General features: G+C 39.6%; 1 protein-coding gene across 2 annotated transcripts in view; it reads left to right on the plus strand.

Moving 5' to 3' along the window:
* The window catches only part of DCBLD2 (discoidin, CUB and LCCL domain containing 2), a 310,431-nt gene that overhangs the window by 237,827 nt on the left and 46,177 nt on the right, over positions 1-26,427 (plus strand). For both annotated transcript variants that reach the window (XM_046939846.1, XM_046939850.1), the window contains 3 exons: positions 1,599-1,743; positions 1,884-2,026; positions 16,642-21,493. The gene's annotated coding sequence lies outside the window, so the exon portion shown is untranslated. The remainder of the gene's footprint in view (positions 1-1,598; positions 1,744-1,883; positions 2,027-16,641; positions 21,494-26,427) is intronic.

Genomic DNA, 26,427 nt, shown 5'->3' on the forward strand with positions numbered 1-26,427 from the left:
TGGTGTAAGTAGAAAGTATTTGCACAGACATTCATTGTCCTGACCCACAGACAGAGTTCAAACAAACACTGATGGGAAAATTAAATTAGGAGTACAGGATATTGTCCTTCATTCTCTGCATTCAAGCTACTCAGATGGCAGAATCTGAAATTTATATGGCATTTTAATTGGTCGTGAACAAAGTCACTATTATTCCAAGGTTTGATCTGAACAGATTTCATACATGAATATTTAACGTTCATAAAACTTGCCAGAAGGACAACTCTGAATGTTGAAACTTTGCATTTATTTGCAAAACAAGGAAAGCAACAGGGGTGAATGGTGGAACCTTATGCGGTGTCCTGTTTAACATGCTTCATGTGCTACCCTGTATTGTGCTGTGGGAAGACAGAAAATAGCTGAAATCTTTACTTTTTCACTAATACGATGGATGACTACTTTTCTCTTTAACTCTTGTATTTCTATCTTCCTGCATGCATAAAGTTAAACTAGATATGGCAAAGACATACAGCACTATGAGCAGAAGTTTTAGCCTAGGTAGTCAAACTGAAAAGTAGGGGAGAAAAAGTCATTCTGGGAAACATGACAGTGGAAATAAAATAAAAAATGAGAGCTAATCAAAGCATTTATTATAACACAACTATCATTATTTTATTTAGTATTTGGTTTCAATTTACCATTCTCAAAAGCAGTTCAAAACTGCAATTTCTTGTCTGCTTTCTATTATTTACAGCAAATAATTTTATTCTGTCTCATAAATAATCCATAAAGGTATCATTAAAATATTATCACTTTCCTTCATCAGACCTCTGTTAACACCTACCTCTCTCCAAAAATAACCAGATGTAAGTACAATGTCTTTTGCCAGCTCCAATCCCCAGCCCAGCTGAACAGGACTTGTACCATAACATTTCTCCAAATCTGAGTTGAAAGTAATTAATCTTATGTCAGTCTTCATCTCAGTTCTGTAAAGGCTTGTGTTGAAGATGGAACAAGTACTGAAAATCCAAAGCAAATTCCAATGTAAAACCTTGTCCAGAATCTTACGTATACTGTATTTTCTGTCAAATGCCCGCTGTTCTCTATTAAAAAGATCAACAGTGAAATGGGTATTCCTGGTCATGCAGAACATAGCAACAGAACAAGCCTTTCAGGCATAGGTTACCTAAAATGTAGCACCAACCATTGCTCTGCTCTCAGTGAAAACCTTACTGGCCCATGCAGAAAGCACAGTCTCTTCCTCGCAGTGCCTTTCATCCTGCACTACGGAACTAAGACTCCAATAATAAGCTGATCTCTGCAGCTTCTGCTTTCCTGAATTGCAATTTCAACATTGAGTCTGAATTTCTTCTTAAATTCCAGAAAGACTGAGAAGATCTCCCTTAGTAGAATTGCTCCTTGCTGTAGGCCTCCATTCCCTGCAAGAAGCTACACTAATATTTGAGATCCCTAAATCCAAATTCAGCTCTTCTTTCTTGGCCTCTTAAGGAACTGATGTACATAATACCAAGACATTGATCATCTTTTACCACACCTGTGCTCCTAAGCCACTCTACCAACTGCCTCATCCTTATTTCATTTACTCTTTTCTGTTGTAGGATGAATTATACGTTCTTCATTGTGAGGAGAGCCAGTTCAGAAATTGGAACCTGAGGCCTGGCGGGATCCAGCAACAAAGGCAACCCTCCAACCTCTGCTTTCCAGATGGAAACCAGATATCCAGACTAGGGCCTTCACTTGCAGGTAACCTTACTCACCCTATCCTAAGTGAATACTATGAAGGTGTTGTTGACATCTACAAGCATCAACCCTCACCTCAGTTATTCCTTATCAGTCTGGTAGGATCCAACACTCGATTTAGCTCTCCATCTTCTCTTTCACAGAAAAAGAGGATGCTATTGTTAGGATAGCCTTCTGGACAGAATAGCATATGTCACGAACTTCAGACTTAACGATGAGTAAAGCAGCTTCCTGGCACTAGCACTGATTGTCTCTTCAAATTCTATAGGAACTACAGCAAATTCAGGTCTGTGTCCTCTTCTTCCCTGAACTCTATCTGCGTAAGTGCTAGATGTGTTGTCTGTAGTCCTATTACACTGTAATTGTTGACTGTTGAGATCTCATTGTGGCCTTCCAAGACTTGAAGAGAGCATATAAACAGAAGGGGGAATGACTGTTTACGAGGCTGTACAGTGATAGGACAAGGGGGAATGGTTTTAAACTGATTCAGGGGAGGTTTAGGATAAATATTAGGAGGAAGTTTTTCACTCAGAGGGTGGTGACGCACTGGAACAGGTTGCCCAAGGAGGTTGTGGATGCCCCATTCCTGGAGGCATTCAAGGCCAGGCTGGATGTGGCTCTGGGCAGCCTGGTCTCGTGGTTGGCGACCCTGCACGTAGCAGGGGGGTGGAAACTCGATGATCATTATGGTCCTTTTTAACCCAGGCCATTCTATGATTCTATGATTCATTGACAGTTCATTGCTGGAAATTTGCCTTTTACTGAAGGGAAAAAAGCTGGCAGGATTTAGTAATAAATGCTTATTTATGACTTGTACTTCCTTAAAGCCTGACACTAAACCCAGTGCTAATCATAATCATATCTTAAAGTCTACCCATCCTCTATTCAGTGCTATAGCATATAGACTGTACTCTTCCTTTCCAGCCTCACCCTGATGGACTGGATTTGTTAATAATCTCTGTTTCCTCTCCTTTCTTGCCCCCTTTATTTAAGCATTAGAGAATTACCAGTTTCGCTATCAAAGCCAATCATCCTTTGAGACATGAGCCCTGATTCTAACACTACAGAAGCACACATTAAATGCAAGTTTCCCTTTTGTAGTTAGGGTTAGGATTCTGCAGGGACAAGTATGACAGTGACCTATACTACAGTTAGTCACTCCTGTTGCCTCTAGGATGCATCATCTGATCTTCTACAAAAAAGACTCTGAAATAAGGACTATAGGGCTGCTGTGATGTAGTGAGATAAGTAATTCTACAGACTGCTCTCCTAAATCCAAACCACGCATTCAACAGACCAAACTATGCATTTATACTACCTTTAACAGTAAAGCTGCTGCCACCTGTTCCCATTGCAGCCAGCCAGAAGGCATAAATCCTTGCTGTCACTAGTTCTTATGCTAGACCCACCACGTTTATAAGATCTTGCAGTAAATTTATGTGTGAAACTCATCCTTTTCTGAACCCTAACCCTAACTATAGACACACATCACACCTGCCCTCAAGAGCACTGACTTTAATCGCGTAACTGCAACCTCTAACTTCTCTCTATCAGGGATATATTCACCTGGTTGCTAATCTATTGCTAGAAGGACAAACTGAGTTTAGAATTACAGGATAGCAAAATGTCAATAGAGGAGAAATTATCTTCCAGTCATTGCTTGAAAACACACATAGTTTAAAAAGCATCCCATGTCAGTTTCAAAACTGTGTTTTGTTTTGACTGACAGATGTTAGTTTTAGTGTAGCTTGTCAGTGCTTTAGCAATCCCTGAACTATCAGACAACTGTTGGCTTGTTTGAAAAAGAAAGGGAGAAACTTAAAAGTTTTTTCAACACAAGGAAAACTTTTCTTTTTCAGATCTAAGCTGTATAGAGATGGGATTTTTATCCTTATCTTTCCTCTACACTTGTATGTGCTAGAACGTACTGTAGTTTATTGCAACAGCATCAAATAGATAAGTGAAATTGTATTCTCTCTTTTTGTTAGTAAAACTCTGCTAGGAGACTCAATCCTCTAATCCACTGCTTAATAAAAACTTGTGATTCATATTAATTTTAATAAGCATTGAAAAAATTCCAAAACAGTACCCTATAAAACTAACAGCATGACAAAATAATGTCTCGGGATGAACAATAAACACTTCTTTCTAGAAATACATTTCTTCGAGAGCAAATTGCTATGAAAAATATACTCCACAGGTTTTCCTAATCATATTTCTTTTTTGGTAACATAAGAAGTCATTCCCCAAGGGCAACGTTTTGTTCCCATTCAAGTAAAAGACAAAAATTCTCTTGAGTTCCATGGGAACAAGAGTATTCTAAAAATAAAATTGCTCTTCTGATAACCTCCAGTGGATTTTCTTTTCTCAGAAAACAAACACAACAAAGATGACATTTTCATCAGTTCCATTTCTGTCCTTGGGGTATAATTATATTCAGTGCAAACTCAGCTTGGGGATATTTGAAGGGACTTTATGTCTGGATTACCCTAAGGCCAGATTGTCCCTTACTGGTGCTAATTTACAGCTGCTCATGGGTAGCAGCATAGCTCAAAAACTCCCCTGCAAGTAGGAAAAAACAGCTGATTGTCTTACACGGTGTCTTGGTGGGGCAACTCTTTCTTGGAGTCTTACAGTTTCTCATCAGCCTGAGTACACTGCCATGACTACCAGAGAAGAGGCTGAGATTCACTCATAATCGCCGTGAATCCTTCCTGAGGCTGGCAAGTAACACAGCTGCCACAAAAAAAGAAAAAAAAAAAGTGGAACAAAGTACTGATATTGTATCATAGCCACTCATCAACATTAAAAAAAAATAAAAACTATCACACATATTCAGCAATAGACCACCAAGGCCCACTGTGCTTGAGACTCTAGCCATAAATTCTTTGGCTGTATACACAGTCCCACAACAGACTTTGTGACCAAGCCTTCCAGGAGAGAGGGCAACATGACAACTTTTCAAATCTTACTTTATGTAAAACAATGAGCAATCTGTTTGTGATGAATGCTCCCTGCGTGCCGTGGCATTCTGTCTCATCTGCAGTTTGCTCCTGCAGTGAAACAAGGCACTGCAGGATGTTTCCTAATGTCTTTTGGAGACTTGTTTGTCATTCTGCATGAATGTATAGTACCATTGTTACCTTCCTGCACAGAGGCCCTTAGCTGGGTGACCGTGCTGGGCTCAGCAAACATCATTAGGATTGGTGCTCCTCTGTTCATTCAGTTACTGGAGTGGAGTGAGGGGAAGGACCACACAAAGACAATCCATGCCTGTGGAAAAAGCAGTGTCAGCCTTTCCTGGAAGACTGATGCAACTGTCCTGCTCAAATAAGTACTGTCCAACAGGTTGCCTGCTGCCTGCTGGAACAGAATCTGCCTACACCAGCCCTGAGAGAAGGGGAAGACTTCAAGATGTGGCTCGATTATTTCAGAATAACCTGCACACTGATAACAATTTGCAAGACGAGAGTACCTATAGACCACATGCGAACCGTGTCTGTAACTAACAGTCCCCCAGGCAAAGGAGAGACATAGAACAAAAGAAAATGAGCAAATTGGTGTATCTTAATATTTTGCCACGTTCAGTGATTTTACACAAGGAAGGGCTGTTTGCTTGACTAGACATTTCAGTGCTTTGTTGTTCTGTTTTACTTAAGGTGGACAGTGTTTTGTAGTGAGACTTCTAAGTGAAAGTACTGTGAGAAAAGGCCACAGGGAATGCTGCTGATGATGCTTAGGACAGCTGTCATAGGCATGTATCATGTGGGTGTGATGAGGCAAGTTGGTGTGTTAAGGTCTGAGTATGCCTAAAGAGAACCAGATGATAAAACCATGAGCACCTCCAGTCAAAATGGAATCTCTCCTGCAGTAAGGGAGAGTGCCATGCTCTCTTGGCAGTCAAAATCCATTCTGGAGTCTCATTATCATCCAGATGGAGAAGTACACGGGGAGAATCCTGAGAGAGTCTTTCCAAGAATCCTCTCTGATCCAGCCTGCAAAAGTTACCACATCCAAACCATTGCCAACCATTTCATTCAGCCTTGTGTCTGTGTGTCACAAACTCAGTTAGTATTTTATCTACGATTAAATTCTGGGTATTGTGTTTAACTTCTTATCTTCAGCTTCAGTGAGACTGAACCTCTAGGATCTGAAACTATGAGTTCTTTGTGAATACCCATCTTCAAATATGTGAAAGTACCCGTGTTATTCTATCAATAGAGCACCACTTTTGTGTTTACTTGTTTTCCGAGCAGATAGTATTTTTTTAACTCCTAGGGTAAACCCTTGGAACTGATTCTCAAACGCCCTCTAAATTTGAAGCTATTATTTAGACAGTTCAAATTCCCATTTCAGTGAAAATCCATGATTTTTTTCCTATAAAAAAGAAGGTAAGAAAGAAGAAAATATCAGTTGGAAATATTTCTTTTTGACCATAGAACAATGGCACCACGTTTGCATTAAACTGCTGGATTTACTTTGAAGCAACAACGTCAGAAGAAGGAACTAAGCCTTTAGACCCTCAGTTTAAAAAGTGCTTAATTTTAACAGTGACAAGATATAAATTTGTATAGGTATTACAGCTTTTATTTAAAGTTGTTAAAATAGCTCACATACCTTTTCAAGCATTGCCTCCATGTATGCCCAGGCACGAGTGTACTGCTAGAGCAATGTGTGTTCCTCACCAGTAGAGAGCAGCACTGTCCTACCCATTGATTCAATTGCAGAAGTTGCTCCTATTTTTTTCCTCCTTTCTCGACCCAACAGCTAAATCCAACGGGAGATTCCTCCCTACCTTTGTCAAGCGGAATGCCTTGTCTGATTACGAATGTTTTTCACTGAAATAAAATTTAAGCATACGTCTTATTGCTAGCAGAACTCTCTAATGATCACCCTATTTATGAAGCTGCTGCTTTGCCTGTTTTCTTCCTTCCAGGGTACTTCTAACATTTCTCAAAGGCATTAGCAGTACAGAAATTGAATGTGAAACTGATATGCAGATGGACATGGTGGGTTGCCTGCAGTGTGCTTTTTACTTTAATGTTGCTTTTCCATGGGCTGACCAAGATCAGAATTGAAGAAAGGAAGCAGTGAGGCCCTTGTCCTAGAAGATATTTTATCTTGCCTTAAACAAACATGACCTGTGCAGGCAGGGAGAGGTAATAGTGTAAAGGCGATGTGCTGCAGATTCTGTGTTACGTTCATAGAGGATAATCACAGGAGGTTACTAGTGCTTCCTTTCTATCTAAGGATTCTCCAGCAGAGCTTGCTTACTGCAGTCTTTGTAAATTGCTCTGTACACCTCATTATTTCAGCTTTTGCACTGATTCTGACTTGTGTTCCTCAGATGTGCTGCATTACCATGTATGATGTGGATTCTGGGCTGACCCTGACTGCTATCTCCAGTCTGGCTCTGCTCTTCTTGCTTGACTACCATGGGTCTGGATTCTGTCCGGTAATAGGGCCTCTGCCCTACTGTCCTTCTTTTCATGCTTGGCCCCTCAAAAGCTCCCTTACCCTTAGGGAACAGCTGGCCTTTGCTGTACTCTGACACTTGCTAACTCAGTGCAAACCAAGAGCTAAGAATCTGCAGAAAAAATGATGCACAAAATTATTTAAGTTTTCCTTTTTATATAACCTGGGTAGTACTATCTTGCATGAATCCTATTTGGTTAAGTCTGGGGACTTTTTTAGAGGAATGAGTGACAAAATCTTTTCCGAGTTGGACTGCTTTAATGGAATGATTGTCAAATCATTCTTGCTGTCTGAAAAAGTCTACTCCCAGTTTTTCATACCCAGAAATTCAGCACTGTAGTCAACACCTAGCCAAGTCAACACCTAGTTATGGATGGGATAGCTTTCCTGGTTTAGAAGCTTTAGCACTGCTGCTTTAGCAGATAGCCATACATAAGAACATAAAAGAGAAGTGTGTCAAATGAGAAACTCTTCCTAGTAATTTTTTTTTGCTAAGAAGTATGTCATTTTAACTTCTACGCTCCAATCTACATCACCGTACCTCCACACAGTTTTTGTTAGCTTTCTTCTTCCTCAGCCTACGTACCTCTTTCATAAGCAGGAAAGAACAAACATAATTCATGACAGGTGGGGTTTTCAGGCAGCGTAAGTTAGACCAAAGCCAAACCTTTTTGGAAACCATACCAAATTGTTTGTGTACATACATGCTGGCTATTTTTCTTCTAAAAAGTGCCAGAGAATAAATTAGGAATTATATAAAATCTAAATTCATGACTATTTACCGCAGAATACATAGTTTAGTGAGTTGGTCACCTTGTGTACAAATAAACAAGGTTTCACAGAATCACAGAATCGTAGGGGTTGGAACGGACCTCAAGAGATCATTGAGTCAAACCCCCCTGCTAAAGCAGGTACCCTACAATAGGTCACATAGGCAGGCATCCAGACAGGCCTTGAATATTTCCATAGACGGAGACTCCACATTCTCTCTAGGCAACCTGTTCCAGCACTCCATCACCCTTATCATAAAGAAGTTCTGCACGTTAGTACGGAACTTCCTATGTTCAAGTTTTAGGCCATTACTCATTATCCTATCTCTACACACCACCGAGAAGAGCCTGGAAGAGTGGATAATGGGGTGGACTGAGAAGTGTCTGTAACTAGTGGTGTTTCCCAGAGGTTGGTGTTGGGTCTGGTCTTGTTCAGCATCTTCATTAATGACCTGGATGAAGGGATAGAATCCACCCTCAGCAAGTTTGCTGATGGTACAAAGCTGGGAGGAGTGGCTGACACACCAGAAGGCTGTGCTGCCATTCAAGACCTGGACAGACTGGAGAGCAGACTGGGCAGGGAGGAACCTGATGAGGTTCAACAAGAACTGCCCAGAAAGGTTGTGGAGTCTCCTTTTCTGGAGATATTCAAAACCTGCCTTGATAACTACCTGGGTGACCTGCTGTAAGGAACCTACTTTAACAGGGCAGTTGGACTTGATGATCTCTAGAGGTCTGTTCCAACCCCTGCAGTTCTGTGACCCTGTGGCTGACAAACCTTGGTTTCTCTGACTCGTCTTTCAGGCTGTTACCAATAATGACTAATTGTCAGAATCCTGTGCATCACTGCATCATTAAAGCACTCTGGTAGTGTTGCCTCAGCATTACAGCACTAACATACCTACCTAAAAGTCCTTGAGGACTTTTGATTTTCAAATGACCCTCCCCACCCAACATTTTGGGCTTTATCAAGTGTAGGCCCATTTTGCGCTTTCTGAAGCCTCTTGAAAGTAGCCCTAAGAAAAGAAGACAGATGGTACACTACAAATTATGCATCTTCTCAGGCCCACTTAGTCCAGCAATCTCTCTTCAGAGAAATAATGAAGACTGGGAAGAGCTATAAATGGTTTCAGATAAGTTATTGAAACTGTCAGCAGTTAATACACATTCTTAGGTCTGTTTGGCTTTTGTGAAGATAAAGCCATACTTATTCAGCAATTTCCAAAGCACTGATTAGTCAGTCTGCAATGCTAGCAGTTCCATTTATTCTGTCAAAATAACAGTGTCTTTTATTTTGAAGATCTGTTTTCCCTGTAGAAAAAGAATACGTCCCAGTAAGAATATTTACCGACAGTATTTATTGCATTCTGTCTTTCCAGAGACACTTTGGTTGGGTGGATATTTCTTTCCTTGGGTTCACGTAAATATTGTCTACACAGAGAGATGGGAGATAAGTTCCTAAAACCATGAGGAGCGACATTGCATTTTTTTTACTACACACCTCCCTGCTCAGTAATGGAAACTAGCTGAGAGGAGTGTCTAGAAATTATATAGCCTCCCCATAGCTATGTTGTCTCAAGCAAACTCTGGGGCATATTGTAATGCTTATCTGATGCTCCTCAGGATATCTGAATTCCTTTGTTTGTGAGTAATCTCCTTTTTCACGACAGGCATGCGTAATACAACGGTCCTTTTTCTCCAGAAAGGAAGAAAAGAATGCTGCAAATTAAATATTAGGCAAGTAATTGCCCGTCTTTAATGAGTAAAGACAGTTACTCAGCAAGTATTCTCCCCTTTATTCTTTTCATAGGAATGTCTCTGCTCTTTCTTGAGGCCATCAGGCACAGCAAAATTTAGAAGTCTGTGATATTTTTTGGAAACAGCAGTCTTGCATGGAAAAACAAATTTCTTGTATTACACTTTTTCTGTCTAAATGCTTTACTGACTTGCTCAAAGGCCCCATGAAGCTAATCTTTCCATGGACTATTTGATCAAACCTGAAAGAACACTTTTAGCTTGAAGGAGTAAATGCGAATAGCAACTGATTTTATTCAACGCTGTATACTTCCCTTTACAAAATATAACAAAACAAACAGAAAAATCAACTCTTACTGTCAAAGCAGTCCCATGTGTTTACCCCGACTGCCAAGCTGCAATCTGTGTTACTGAGGTGATCATCTTTTCTTTTTGCTCTTTAATATTGATAGAGTATTTATCCCTTAATCCTCTCTAAACTGTGCTCTATCAGCCAGTCCTTTCCACTAAAGGAAATTACAGGCTGCGGGGAAATCTGGAGAAATATCTGTGTTTTAATACTAGTTGTATATCATCCAGGATCCCACTGGAGATGACATTATTGCTTTCCAATGGTGAGAGCTGGTCACATGGGAGGTGATGTTTTTATTATAATCAGCTGCAGAGAACTGGTGAGGGTGAGCTCATCTGCAGCTGACTACGTTTGAACTTTTGTACCTCTCAGTACCTTTCTCTGAGCAGTGGAAACCCCCTCCAACTGGGATGTGTTAGTGGGTTTGGTTTCCTGTAAATACTGAGATCTTAGAAAATGGCCACAGGAAATGAACTCTTGAATAGAAAAGAAAATTGAACTGAATTACCACGATGATCACTGAAGCAAAGTACTCTCATCTGAGTTAGGTAGAGAAGGATATTATGGTATAAATATCTGATTTGATCTTAGTTTTCCATCCACAGAATTACTCAGAAGACCTTTTCAATCTCTGTTTTATTACACAAAGCAGATTCTACTTGCATTGTGGCCTACCACTATACTGGAAGTCTCCTGAGAGGCACTTTGCACCCTGAACACCAATCTGAAACTTCAAGAATTGGTCTTCAGTCAAAGACTCAATAAACATATTGCATCTGCTTCCCTGGGACAATTTCCAGATGACATGCATTTCATTGACTTTCTATGAGGAATAAATGGAAATCTAGTGGCACATCTGGTGCTGCCTTCAAATCAATTTACAGAAGTTAAGTAGATTTGAATTGGCATTCACTCACATACGAACCTGCAGTGCAGCTCTTTGTTTGCTTCACCCCGCTGATTTGGCCATTAAGCAATAGCATTTACCTTAATGCAGATTTTGATAGGAAAAAAAGAGTAATAAGAAGAAAAAAAGACATTTTGCACACGACTGAACTTTAAGGCAGTTAATGAAATTAAGGCAAAGAACTCACAGCACAGTAGGGGACCCAGATAACAGGAACAGTCATTTAGTCAGCACATTTCTGTTCCCACAGGAGCCAAGGCTGATTATCAAGGCCAGGTTGCATCCAGAGGGATAGAGAGATGACAGCACAAGAGTTTTTCTCTGCCCAGCAGCTCTGGTCAGATTTATTTACATGCCGTAAAGGGAAAATGTTTTTGAAACGGATATCTTCCCTGTGAAGTTTGGGATGTGCAGATAATGGAGCCGTGCATTCTCCCTACCAAGTGTTCACAAAAAATTAATGGTGGATAAAAAAGGACTTATGTTGTCCAGCTTATTCAGTACTATCCCTGTTGGTCAATCCTGAGTAATTTTGTTAAAAATGTATATTAAAAAAAAACAAGTTTAGAGAGGGAAAAGAGGAAAGCAGATCCAAGTCTGGAAATTGTCTCCACAAAACAGACACTTCTTTCTTTTCTCTCTCTCTCTCTTTTTTGTTAAATGTTTTAAGTAAAAGCTTTATAACATTCCACAGTCATCAAAGGATGTTCTCTTATCACGGAGTAGTCTTTGGGTTAATAGCATACTTCTAGATATCTCTCTATTCTCTTTACTAAAACAGATTGTAAAAGGTGAGAGAAATCGGTTTTAGTCTAGAGCACTTTTATGAGGTAAAAGCATTATTTTATGCTTAAGGCACTGGGCCAGACCTTCGAACATCTGGTTCAGTTCCTGCCTTTTCCATAAACTTCCTGTGTGACAAAATATATTTGAACTTCAATTCCCTATCGATCAGGCAGGGATCACTCTGTTTGTGTGTTTTTACAGAGGTGGTCAGTTCCTGGAGTCTATTTGAGGTCCTGCATGTCCTAGTTCAGTGGAAATGTAACTTTAAGCTGTGGGCAAGAGCTGATTCCTTGATATTCTGAGTACCCAGTCCTAACTCACTGTTCTTCTGTAGCTTGACAGTCTCTTTCTCAATATTGCAATATATAATATTAGAATAATACTACTTTCTTACTTCCAGTGGCAGTAGTGCGAATAAAATGTTTGCAACACTTCCTAGTGCTTAGGAAAAAAAATCTGCTGTAAAAATTGAAATGGTTTGGATCGTGAGAATTCCATACACTTTTGCATAAGGTAGTTTTTCCACAGTCAGTTTTGCTGTATCTGCTCCCAGAGCTTCTTCCCTATTGTTTTCAGTATAGAATAGTTCATTTAGTCTTCACACATTACTATCTCCCATCTTTCAGATGTACGAACCCAGCTGCAACGGCATGAAAGACAAGGAATGAGTAAATGATGGCAGCAGCCTGATCTTGGCCAGAAAGCACTTAAGATTTTATCTTCACAGCACCTTTTTTGTCCATGGAAGGGCTCTGACCCACTGCTTGTGCCTGACAGGAATGCTGGCTGCTGGCCAGCAGTGGAGGAGAAGTCAAGTTGTGAAACAGGAGAAATATTTGAGTCAACTCCTGAATTAGGGGGAGCAGACACAAGGAACTAACTCAGCTTGCCATCCGCTCTGGGTTATCGCTTTCCTTCCAAAGATTTTATTGTTTCTGTGGCTTCCTGACTATTTTTCAGCGAGATTGCAATCTCAGCCTACAAAGCACTGGGAAGATCAATCCTATCTAAAAGTGGTCTGTGAACTGATAAGTTTCTATGAAGACTACTGTTCTGTAAGGAAAGAGACTGTTGGGAGCAAATGCTGCAGACGTCTCCTTTATGCTGACTATTTAAGTCATGGGTTCATTGAGAAAAACATTTTACTGATACTTTCCCAAACGCTTACGTGCTAATTATCTGGTCCTGATCCTACAGTCCTGGGAGTGTTTCTTTTGCAAATTTCACGGAAGAACAGGAAATAATATTCTCCAAGTTACAGGTTCAAATATTGTGAGCAGCAACCATTTTATAATGCAGTATTTCTTTATACGACCTGCTGGTCCCATTACTGCCTCCTCCGAAGTGAGGGGACATATTTTTCTGTATTGCAGGATATTTTTTTTTTTTCCTCAGAAATGCAGGGCTCAGCAATTGTGTGGAGGGCTGAACAAATGGTGTCAGAATCCTCCCTGAGCCAAAACAAAAGGAAAGCAATCCATCAGGCTTTTGAGGAAAGATTCAGCTTCTCGTTCCAGGGTTCTTACTCACAGCGATGCACGTTCCACAAGGCAGCCTGTTCCTGTTAGACACAGAGCACGTCCTGCTTTCTCCCAAACAAATAATTTCTAGGAACTTAAAGGTGAATATTTGAATTGATGAAATGACAAGCTAGATGCATTGGAATAACTCATGAGATGTTGGGAAATCAAATGCAAAACTGCTCATTTCTTTTCCAGGAACGTGCCAAATGCTGGGCTCCTCAAAACCTTACCCAGGGGTACTCCAGAGAATTTTCTGACACAAAAAGTTCTGAGTGCTTTTGCCAGGATTTTGGTTAGCCCAGGGAAAGTAATCATTAATATTTCTATTGTAGTGGGTTTTGAGAAGAGGATGGTCAGATAGGCAACACAGTGCCTGCTTTCAGAGAACAGGATATGAAAATAAGTTAATACAGCAAGAGGACCAAGAAGTGGGCATGTTTGAATAAGCCCAGTGCTCATGCATTGGAAGACAGGAGTGCCTTGTGACCAGGCTGTAGAAATACTTAGAAAAACAGGTAAAAGAATGTTATTGACTGGTTCTAGAGCAAACCATTGCTTTGGGGCCACCTTCACTAGTTTTTAGACGGTTGTATCTTTCAACAGAGTTTCTTATGTAGAAAAGCTTTGTAATATGCAAACAAGACTGTGTTTTGCGGCCTGTATCAGAAAGTGATGACCTCCTTGCCCTGATTACAGCCTTAGGCTATTTTAGCTATAGCAATGATGCTACATGTTAATGCTGTTATGGGCTTTCTAGGCAAAAAAATAAGAGAAGACAAAGAAATAGTTTGTGAAATCGAATGTATTACCAGCAACTTCAGGAGAGCTTTCATGATTAACTGGAAGTCAGTCAGTGTTATGCTGTAACATGAGTCCTTCTTTGTGGCCACTATTAAGTCTGGTGCAAAATAAAGGTGACTTTCATTAATTGCTTTCAGAGCAATTATCCGTACAGCTAAATAGGTTTGAAAGAGTGGAGATTACACAGATGTGTAAAAAATGTAAAAGGAAAAGCTCAGTAGCATCTTGAAAGATGGTAAAGAGTAGACCTAATAATAAGGTTTTAGATATTGTGAACAAGCAGGACTTTTACATCTGAATCTCAAAGGAGAGAATTTCATCTGCAACTGTAGGTCAAATTACCAGATGCTTCCTGATAATGTAGGAGGCACTCTGTGCCTGCTTGCAATTCCTCACTTAGATAATGCATAGGAAACAAAATGATCTAAACTCCCAAAGCACTTGACCCTATGTGCGGTTGTCTAGGAACAAAGTTATGTACAAAATACAGAGATATTATCAGGGTCTTGTGCATATCGTGATTCCATAGCAATGGAATTTGCTGAATAATTGTGGTCTTGACTCTTGCTTATTATTAGATACTATATGAAAGGGTATGAGAAGGATTTTGAAAGTCCTGAGGGAAGTCTCTGCAGTGAGCATTTTGCAGACATCTAACAAAGGACAGTCCTGTCCCTAAATGAGCACAGGTTTCACGATGGGAAGATGCACCAGAAAGCGTGAATCCCAACTTGCAATAGATAGGATTAAAAGAAAAAAAAATATGGAGGGGGGCTGCTTATAAAGTAGATTTTTTTCTGCTTATAATGTGGATTTGTTTCTAGTCTATCTGTCTGGGTGTTTCACAGTTCTAGCCAATCAAACTAGTATACTGAACTATGCTTTTAATATTAGCTGGAAGAAGGATGGGCTCCTCATCATCTGGAGGTGAGGGAAGGCCAATCTGGAAAGGAAAAATGTTTGTTTATAAGCAATATGATTAACCGTATCATTTCAGAGCAATTCTCTAATTCCGCCTTCCATCCATATTCATCTCACAGTCCCAGGCTGCCTTCCCTGCCATAACAGATCTGAAAAGACCCGTCTGCTCTTTGCTGAGTTGCCAGAATTTCCAGGTTTTGCCATGCAAGTGGAAATGTTGTCGCTGCCTATAGCTTAATATGAAGAATTACGGAGAAGGTCAATTAATTTTTAATGGGTGTGAAACTGAAGAGTGTCTTTTAACCGAGTTAATGCCTAAAATGTATTTTTTAGAAACCCTTTTTTTTGAAAATATGAATGACACAGCTGTGAGACGTCTCGTGCTTTTCCAGATCATCTTCAAACCTGAGTTCTTAGAAATACAAAACATAAATATTATGATTTTGACTAATTGTGGATACCAATATTAGCAATATAACTTAAATTAGATGGCATCAAATCATAGAATCATAGATCGGCTTGTGTTGGAAGGGACCCTAAAGATCATCTAGTTCCAACCTCCTGCCTCGGGCAGTGTTGCCACTCACCAGCTCAGGCTGCCCGGGGTCCCATCCAAACTGGCTCTGAAAGCCTTCAGGGTTGAGGCATCCACAGCTCTCTGGGCAGCTTGTGCCTGTGCCTCACCACCCTCTGAATAAATAATTTCCTTCTAATATCTAATCTAAATCTCTCCTTTGTTAGGAGAGACCACCCCCCCTTGACAGACTGTGACTTACTACTATCAAACCATATAAAAAATCAGTCACTCTCCTGTTTATAAGCTCCCTTTAAGCACTGGAAGGTCACATCCCAGAATCCTGAGTATAGACCAGCCTATGCTCTGATGACATTTTACCTGAGAAAAAAAGAGGTGCTTTATATATCTATTTTTTCACAAAATATTGTGCAAAATACACATTATGCATGCGCTGTCCTACAGTCCTAGATACGCCTCTGCAGCCCTTCATGTGGCTGTGAGGTCTGTCACATGGTCATGAAAGCTAAGCACTATGCAATTCCTCTAGGTAAGTATTGTGAGGCCGCATAATAATTTGGCATGTAATTGCCCAACCAAACATTGCTTTCAGTTTAAGAATGGATCAGATTTTTTGTTCAGATTAAATTCAGCTTCTTTAAATAGCTATAACATAAAATTCAAATTGCAGCTGCCAGAGAACAGCTCTCTTGAAGACTTATTCACTACAAATAATGTTTTATGATGCTAACAGACGCTCAGACCATTCCTTTCTCTGTTTGAATTTGACGTATGTTTGTTGGTTATCTTTTGCATTGCCTGGCCTCAGTTTGGAAAGCATATACGGGAACTGCAGCATCAGCATCCCACTAGGACACAAGCAGTCCCTGTACAGAAGCTGTTCACAGCCCCTGGGAGGGGAAGATGAAGCCAGCAGAAATCTTGATGTATGCCATTTACAAAGGCATTTCTGATGGTTACTTTGCCAATCTGCCTTGAAGCTTCTCTGAGAGTTGTTCTGTAGTGTGTAGAAAGCGAACATGTGGGTATGTCTCTGCCATGCACATATCCTTCTAACTGTAATTTTATGAATGCAGATCTGACTATAAGGTTCTGGACTGGCACAACTCTAGATGAACAGGTAAGTCTCTGTCCTGATATAATTGGGCCAGTGTGTTTTTGAAGGCCTCCTGACAAATGAAGTGAATAGAGTCGATTTGAAAAAGCCGAGACAGGGCAGCAAATTATCTTGGGAAGGTGATAAGCCAGTCCTGTCTGATTTCATAGGCAGACCGTGGTCAGATATAGGCGCAGCATGATCAGATACCTTGCTGCAGGGTTTCTGAAGGCTTTCAGGATTGTGTCTAAGCACAGTCTAGACTGAGAGCTATCTGAGCAGGAGTTCCATAGAATGAAACAGAGAGAGTCCAAGGAGACTCAGGAGTCAAAGAATGAGTAGGGAATCCGCTAGAATCGGAGGGTGATCTAAACACTACCAAGTTTTCAGACACCAGCTGAGAGTTTTCCAAACTACTTGTGTTAAAGCAGATTCCTCAGTCCTAAATGACAGTGGCAACTTTGTCTTTTTCCCTTTGGGGCTTTTTCTTCTTCTCTGGGAGAATGTGGGGAAATAGGGACTTGATAGTCTGCAAAAATGCCCAGAAATCTACGAAGTGCAATCTCCTGTTAAGGTGAACCATCCTATCATAAAAATCTACTCATAACCTATTGGCAATCCTTTTAAAATATAATTGGTCTTCTTGCTCCTATTATGTCTCTCAATGGGCTGTTTTAGTGACTCCCTGCTCTGCTCTTCGGAAACCTTATTTTAGCTGTCACTGTGCCAGTATACTCTTTTGGAATGAAGAGCAAATTCCTCTTCCAAATGTATTCCCTGATGCGTTCATAGGGAGCAATCAAATCACTGCTTATCTAATTGCTCGTTTGAGCAACCTCAGCCATTTAGATGCCTTAGCAAGATGGGCTCTTCATGAACCTTGTATCCAGCCTACTGACCTACCGTCCTGTCACTGAATGTGTTCTGTGCACCTGATCCTGATCTAATTAATTTTTTAAATAATGATAACTAGAACATGACATCCCAGGGGAGGCTGCATTATTTCTTGCAAATTGGAGTTAATAATTACTTTCCTCTGTTAAAATATCTTTCAGATGAGGATCATCTTTGTCTTTTTTGTGTCTCCGTGTCAGTTACATGTCAGAGGTGGGCCATCAACCTAATACATATGTCATTGTCCCTGTACACCTCTGGTTGATAAAGTGCCAACTTGAACCTGGAAATCTTACAAGTCCTTGCATTTCCATCACATTTCTACTACTCTTGACTTCATAACTGATCGTTGTTTTTGTGTGATGTTCTTTTCCTTCTCTGTATACAATATTTAGCCACCGTACTGAAAATGCCTCTAACTGTGTCATCAACAGATTACATTAGTCTTTCTGCCAAGGCAGTTCATGAGAAAATTTTATAATACTGAATTTCATAAGCAGTCTTGGAAGATGTCTCCTTGAACGCTCAGTGATAAACCCCTGTTCCCTGCCTCCCTCACTCAGCTCTTTCCCAAAACCATCTTGCTGTTGACATGTTCATTTGTATTCACATATTTAAGTGATTATTATACTATTTAATATCTTCTCAATTTTATTTAATGCACTGTATGAGAAAGCTTTATAGAAGTCATGATATATTAACTACATTTTCTTTCCCTAAAAAAAAGTTAATAGTTGTGAAAAAAAAATGCCAGATGAATCTATTACAGCCCATCTTCTGTAAACTCAGACTGCATTTTGTCCTATTTTTCATTATCTTTATGCCTTGCACTAGTTTTTTTTTCCATTACAGCGTGTACTATAAAGCTTTGTATACTACTGAAGTCTGAAAGTGCATCATCATCTTTCTTCTGTATTGTTAAGTACAGAAGTAGTGTTCACTGTACAAGATGGGAAAAAAAGTACTGATTTGCTTTTGGGGTCTTAGGCAGATAATCATTACTTTCTGATGCACAGCGATCCTCTAAAAGTGTTTTCCTTTACTTGGGATTCAAGTTACAAGGATTTTTTGCATCTCCTGCTAACAAATTCTCCCACATTTTCTAACCATTCAGGACTTGCAGCTCTTCAGTCTAGCTTACTTCACCAAATGGTTTTCTTGGCTTCATAAAGTTTCTTCTTTTTCTAATTAATTTCATTTCTATTGACATGATCTAACTTACGATTATTGAATCACAAATGATTTTATGCTGTTCAGGTGAAGCAAAGAACATGCCTCCTTCCTCAATAGCGACTTAGACTAAATTGTAAAGCTTTTTCCCTAGGTAAATGAGAAACACTATGACAACAACAACAAAATATGTATTTATTCTGTTGGAACAGCACATCACGTACAGTCCTTTCAGTTCACATGATGGAAACTCTCCTTACCAAGTCTATGATTTATAGTGATGAAGAGGCTGGTTCGATACCCAGTCTGTTCTTCCCAACTAAAACAAAAACAGTTGTCTCATACTTTCAAGACATATTGTGCCTCTTCCAACAATGTCTATTTTGTTTTTTAAGACTAGAGCCCTACCCTTGAATAATTTTGATGATTTCCAGCATGGAAAATTTATAGTACAAGGCACAGTATTCTGAGAAGATATAACGGAATCTGACCCTAAAAGAAAGGCAGCGCTGTAGTGAATGCTACAGAGTTTATGAGGGAGGTGAATTTTTACTGTGTTATGAAGGGGTGTGCTGGTAATTGTGGGAAGAAATTCAGGTTAAAAAAAAAAATAGCACATCAGGAAAAAATATACTGAATCTCAAATATGCTACAGTCCAGAAACATATCCCAAAGGGAATCTTGGAAGCACAAAAGCCTTAAAAATTTAAAACCAGATTTGACGAAGCCATAGAATTAGTCCTACATTTTAAAGCTGGCTAGCAGAGATTTTTTCCATCTCTATCTTCCATGTGTTTGTGTTCTCTACCTCCTCCTTCCCTGACAGATGTTCTACTCCTCATTACATGAGGGAATAATAGCACCCTTTACTGACTGATCCTCAGTTTTCATCTGTAATTTAAGCCCAGATTTCAAGTACTGCTGCACTCTTTTGTACTAACCTGATTAATTCTGACAAATGTCTGTCCTTTAGGTACTGTGGCCCAGCACAGGCAGGGAAAGGGGAAGCTACCTACTTTTTAGGAGTTCTGCGAAGGTAAAATACTTAGTTTTAAGGGCACAGCTTGCAACTTGCAGGTAGCACTCAAAACAGAATGTTTTGATTCATTCTGTTTAACATCACATACTGATATTTGTGGCAACGACAGCAGGTGATTGATTTGTGTAGAACTAGTTCCCATACCTCTAATTTTTAACAGTATTTGTGTAATTAGCTAGGTTTACATACATTTCACCTCTAACATTAGGCTGGAGTCGTTCTTCATCCTCCAGGGTTAACTTATCCATCATTAGATGGACCCTTGCAGATCTGTATGAAATGTTTGCTTTTAAAGCCAAGCTTTCTTACATCGGTTTTTGACATTTTATTCACTTGGACAAACTGATTAATGGTGTCAGCATTGTACATTTGCTTTGCAATTAATACTAAGCAGATGTTATACTGGCTTGTTGCCCCACACCATGAGCATGAAGAGGTAAATCCCAAAAGACCTTGCTTTTGTTAGTAGGTCAGTCACCAAAAGGTCAAATTTTGTCCCTTGTTCTGTTTTGTACATACATCTGATAGTGATTAAACTTAGATATTTCAGATCTTCTAGGAGGGGCTTTATGTTAGAAATCTAGCGTCAAAACCTGACTAGGCAAAACCTGTGCTGATTGTAAGGGCAGTTTTTTTCTGTGAGGGCTTTTGGGTTAAACCATTTGTGAGTTACTGCCATTCTATCTCATATTTTTTCTCTCAGTAGTTGTGCAGACAAGGTCTGTGAGGAGAGGCAACATCTTCTCATCAAGTTGATGAGATGTAACAAAAGAATGTTTCAGATGCACAGGTCCCTCTTTTAGTCTGAGATGGAAACCACAGATCTCAAGTTCCACCAATAGTGAGATGGGAACAGTTCCTACAAGAAATCTGGATAAGCAATTCTAGGGGAAAGAAAAAAAAAGAAATCTTAGCAAAAGAAGAGATTATAAGCTATACATACTCATTTCCTGATAACAAAGGCTAAACTTCAGAAATGAACCCACTGAAGTAGAATTATATCTGTTTGACGCTGGTAAAAGAGAATCAAGAGCACTGATATAGGTTTTAGAAATGGATCTGTGATACACAATTTGACTCAGATATCAAGTTTACCAAAGTTCAGAAAGTCCTCACATCCAAGGCTATTAGGCCCTATTCTTGTAATTTACAATATGTAAGCTGTGAGCTTACATTATCTGCAGTTTTGGGACAGTGATGTTGAGTATACTACTCTTCCAGACAGAAACAAATGATTATCCTTTCTCAAAATCCAATATAATTATTCGGTTTTAAACTGAGATAGGGGAAGTTTAGGTTAGATATTAGGAAGAAGTTTTTCACCCAGAGGGTGGTGACGCACTGGAACAGGTTGCCCAAGGAGGCTGTGGATGCCCCATCCCTGGAGGCATTCAAGGCCAGGCTGGATGTGGCTCTGGGCAGCCTGCTCTGGTGGTTGGCGACCCTGCACATAGCAGGGGGGTTGGAACTACCTGATCATTGTGGTCCTTTTCAACCCAGGCCATTCTATGAGTCTATGATTTTATGATTCTTTTATTTAGTTTACTAATGTATTGAATCACTATATAGAGAGATGTGAAATTAATAATAGATTAATTTGTTACTTCCATTGCAGACTGTTTTCCTTAAAAAAAGAAAAAAAAAAAGGAAAAAAAAAGAAAAAAAGAGTGAGATCCTTCTAGGCAAAAAGAAACAAAATTCAGAAAAACTACACATTAATCCCACACAGGTAAAACTTATTCTATTTATGTATTTATATTTAGGCAACATAAGAATGTTCATAACACCATTGGGTCTTACTGTCACCTATAAGGCTCTGAGACCAGCTACCAAGTGAATCTCTTTTAACTGCTGTTTTCACCTTTGAAATGATATTTTATAAAACAACTTTGAATATTTTGGATAATTAAATACCACAATTATGATGCTATATGTATATATATATATTTTTGTCAAAGGACACATTCAAATGTAAGCTATTGCAGCTAGAATGGCAAAATTATACTGACCTATACAGATCTGCTGGTCAGAAAAACCTCTTCCGTTATGACTGTAATTGTTCCAGAGGTTCTTGGTGACTTGGCTATTTAACTTCAGTGAATGGAATCAATTCTGGAACCCTAAGGTGTAATCTCTGCTTTTGGACATGTTGGTGCCTAACACGGTACATTTTCAGATGAGGCCAAGAGATTTTTTGTGAAGGAAAAAGGAAAATATCAAATTATTTCAGTGTTAAAATATCTCTAAAAAGACAAACATAAAACAACAAAAGATATAAATGTCAGTAGGTAATCTGCTGTTTTAAGTATATTTTCCTGTTAGCGACATGTAGATTGTTTATATTTCTCTCCCTAACCATTCCATTAAAATAAGCCTTTCAATGTCTTAACAACCAACTTATTCTAACTTATTTAAACTACTGAGAGTTTATGTGCGCTACAGCCCAAATGTAACAAGGCTTCTATTTATTGAACACCTTTTATATCTCCAGTGTACCTTTCCCTGTGTAAGCTGAGCGTCAGCTGTGGCATAAAATGATTTTTAACTTAATTCATCACTTTCCAGTTGGCTGGCTGAAGCCTTCCCCTTGAATTCAAAATTGCAAGCAAGAAAGCTATTGAAAGGTCAAAGGATAGGGAGAAGAACAGAATGGCACTTGTTCCTTCTGCCACTTTAAGTTACTGACTTCCTCGCTGTTTCCGTGCATTCATTTGCATAATAGAGGTGATCATCTGGCCTTTATTATGGCAGACCAAATGTAAATCAGGTACTGAAACATAAAATATGTCCCAGTGAACTCTCTCCACACTGGCATACAAATGAAGGACCTGGTGCTGCCTAGGGAAACTGGAGGTGACAGAAGAAAAATATTAGTGTTGCTAATTGGCACTCATTGTTACAACTTGTATGAGAGGCTATAGGATTTTAGCTTGGAGAAGGCTCCGGGGAGACCTCCCTGTGGCCTTCCAATACTTGAAGGGAGAGTACAAACAGGAGGGGGAATGGCTGTTTACGACAGTCAACAGTGATAGGAAAAGGGGGAATGGCTTTAAACTGAGACAGGGGAGGTTTAGGTTAGATATTAGGAAGAAGTTTTTCACCCAGAGGGTGGCGATGCACTGGAACAGGTTGCCCAGGGAGGTTGTGGATGCCCCATCCCTGGAGGCATTCAAGGCCAGGCTGGACGTGGCTCTGGGCAGCCTGGTCTGGTGGTTGGAGACTCTGCACGTAGCAGGGGGGTTGGAACTACATGATCATTGTGGTCCTTTTCAACCCAGGCCATTCTATGATTTCACAGTCTTTGGTGAAAGAAGTGTTTCTTTCAGTAAATATCTCTTCTCCCACATCACTTTAAAGTTGTTTAAGTGACTGGCTTTGGGCACTGGATTTCATATTTCAGAAGAGAACTTACGGCCAAAAGCATACTCATTTTTGACACTCTCTGGGACTGAATGCAACTGTGGGATGGGAGATTTCTGCTTATATTCAGATGTAACCCTGTACTTAATGCATTATTTTAAGCACTAAATCTTTTCATTAGGAAAAGACCTTTCTGATCTGCAACGTTCTAAGACATTCTACCTGTGCAGGCTGCTGTAGGGAGCCTGCTTTGCAGGGGGGTTGGACCCAATGATCTCTAGAGGTTCCTTCCAACCCCTACAGTTCTGTGATTCTGTTTACGGTTTTCCTTCTCGACACAAAACTGTCTGCAGGCTTTTAGTCCTAACACTAAGAGCTAAACAGAAAACTACCCACCACACTCCTGCTCAACCTTTTCGACCAGGATTCCCTACCTTTCACTTTTGATAGAGTGGAATAAGATGCCATGCCTTCTCTATCACTGAACACAGCTATTACGTGCACAGTCAGTCCAGGACTTTCCAGGAAGTCTGTCAGTTGGCACTCTAAGCATTCAGTATTTGATATGGTAATCCCCTCATCTTTAAATTTGCTCATAAAAAATGTTTTTTTCTTCCCTTCTGCCACAACTGGCTGTCCAAATTCTTCATGACCTTCTCCAAATAAATTCCTCCTACCATTTGTGTGAGTCACATTTCACTCACAGCCTCAGAGATTGATACTACTAGGCGATACGCTGCAATCTCATGCAGCAACTTATGAGCTTCTTATTTTTGCTTTAGTCTTTCATGAAGTGCACTGGGGCACATGTTGGCAGAAAAGATGGGGTACTGTGCTTTAAGAGCATGCATGGGATTTGCCTCATGATATGTTTAAAAGATGCGGGGTCAGTTAAAAAGAGGAGAGCTTTCTTCTACCTTCCGGCTTTATCATACTTTCAGGTTGATTTGGGCCATATTTTAAAACCCTTTCAACAGTCATGCTGGCAAAAAACTTACTCTTTTCTAACATCTTTCTCTGTGTCTCCCTTCCCCACCCTCATTTGTTTTGTTTTGTTTTGTTTAATTTGGATTTTTATTCTTGAAACTCATGCACAGTCATTGCTTGCCAGCATCTAAGTGCTGGCAACAACACAAAACAACGCAAATTTCCTGGGTTTTATAGTAACTGGCAAAGCTGTTCTCCAGGGAGAAGCGTTAGCCCTGTGCATAAAGCTTGGGTTTCATATAAAACAGCTCTTTTTCTTCTTTAAATTTGATCATATGCTGTCATTTTCATGTATGTCTTTGTTAGCATGGCACAATATTTCTTTTGAAGCTTTAAATATTTTCAGGCTTCCTCCCATTTAAAATTATAATTCTCTGCTATTTCAGTTAAATGCAGCACCAATTTTCCTGAAGCTGAGTTGCTTTTGCCTGCAGTTCTAGCTCTGTGTTTCATCAGCACCGAACAGTTCGGGCTGTCCAAAGCAGCACATTACTTACATCTATACAAAAGGCATAATCAGCTTTCAACACCATTCTCTTGTTTCTAGAGTATGTTTTCACATTTTGCTTCTCCTCTTTCCACTGAGAACCATTTTACCCGTCACGGTACTGATGCGGTAGCAACCCAGATCAGATCAGTTTGATTTGGCGGGACTACAATCAATCAGGCAAAAAAACCAGACTGCTGTCCGGATTCTTTATCTGTTACAGACAGAGCCGATACCAATACGTTCATGGTCTAATGCACAATTTTAAGAGCAGACACAGTACAACCTCTTGAAAAAGTGAGCTTCTTTGCTACAGAGATTACTAATCTCATCTGCAATAACAGAAGAATGCCTCTATTTCTGGAACGGAAAATCTTACTTGAAGTTCAGCCTTTTTGTTCTTAGCTTCCCAGCAACGTCTTCACAGGTATCAGATTTTAACATCATAGTCTCATCTCAAGTTTGTTCTTGTATCTGAGGCTCTCCTGAAGACAAACTTTAGGCATAAATTTATTACGTTATGTTGTTCTCTGACCTGAAACATGCAGCACTTAACTGCTTTCTTTCACCCTTATGAGGTTGCTGCTTATATTTTCTTAATTTCATTAACGTATCGCTACAGAGCTTCATCTTTTGGGGAGCCAGATGTCCAATATTTCTGTAGTTGCCACCAGTCAGTGAGACTGGAAGCAGGAATCAGTGTAAGATTAACCTATGAATCAGCCCATTACAATGTCTGAAGTGATTCAGAGGCAAGAATGGTAAAAGATAAAGATGTAGGCAGAGAAAAGGACTAATAAAAGATAGGTTAGATACAGAATTTGAATGAGGTGCACAGAGCATGAAAGCCCGTTTCAAACTGGGGTTTGCGTAAAAGAAGCAAAGCTAAGAAAAGAAACTGAGGTCCTCAGAAAAGTGTGAAATATTGAAAAGGAGAGTAATAGGGTAACTATGAAACTGGGATCATATGGGTGCAAATAATTGAGGCAGCGGATTCAGCAAAATACAGATTGAATTTTAAGTGCGCTTTTCAGTCCCACAGAGGCTGAACCTGTGCTTAGTATCCTGCTTGTGATTATGTGCTAAATTAATGGCATAATTATCATAGACTTGTCCTTCAGCTGTCACTGAACTGTAGGATTCACTTCATCCAGGGAATTAAGGCTGCACGCTACTTGAGAAAACTGCTCTTATTTGAGAGCACGAAACCAATACTTACGAGACACAATTTCTCTTTAACATTTTTTCTGTTTTTACTTGAAGGGTTTTAGTAGGACTTGGCATTGATCCAATACGTATGAACTCCTCCAAGGGCAGAAGACAGTTTGAAATCCTCCCTAAAATTTTCCTTCCCTGTGTCACTATGTTGAAATAAACAAAAAGTAGCTTCTTGTTGTTGTTGCTGTTGTTGCTGTTCCCAGTATCCCTGAATTGCTTCACGTACACAATGCAGTAAAATGTAAAAGAAAATTGTTTTTGGAATTTATGCTACCAATTTTTCCCTGATAATGACTTTCAGGCCCAGTAAAATTAACAGATGTTTCCTACCAAAATAGCGTGAAACTAAATCTTAAGTGGTTTTTCTCTTTTAAAAACACAAAACTAGAGACTGTCAAATAAATGTGCTTTATATACAATCATGAAGCTCTTATCTGAAGTTAATTAAAAATTAATCTTAGGTAGATATACCGTGGTGGTTTTGTAAATGTGTTTCTGGGGACGAGATTAATTACATCCATTGATGTGAATAATATACAATCAATACCCATTTTCCTTTCTAAGAGGTTGAAATCAAATCCGTTCTGCAACTAGGACCTTGTTGTTGTCCC

Source organism: Gallus gallus, chromosome 1, assembly GCF_016699485.2.
Source record: "Gallus gallus isolate bGalGal1 chromosome 1, bGalGal1.mat.broiler.GRCg7b, whole genome shotgun sequence".
Classification (NCBI taxonomy): Eukaryota; Metazoa; Chordata; class Aves; order Galliformes; family Phasianidae; genus Gallus; species Gallus gallus.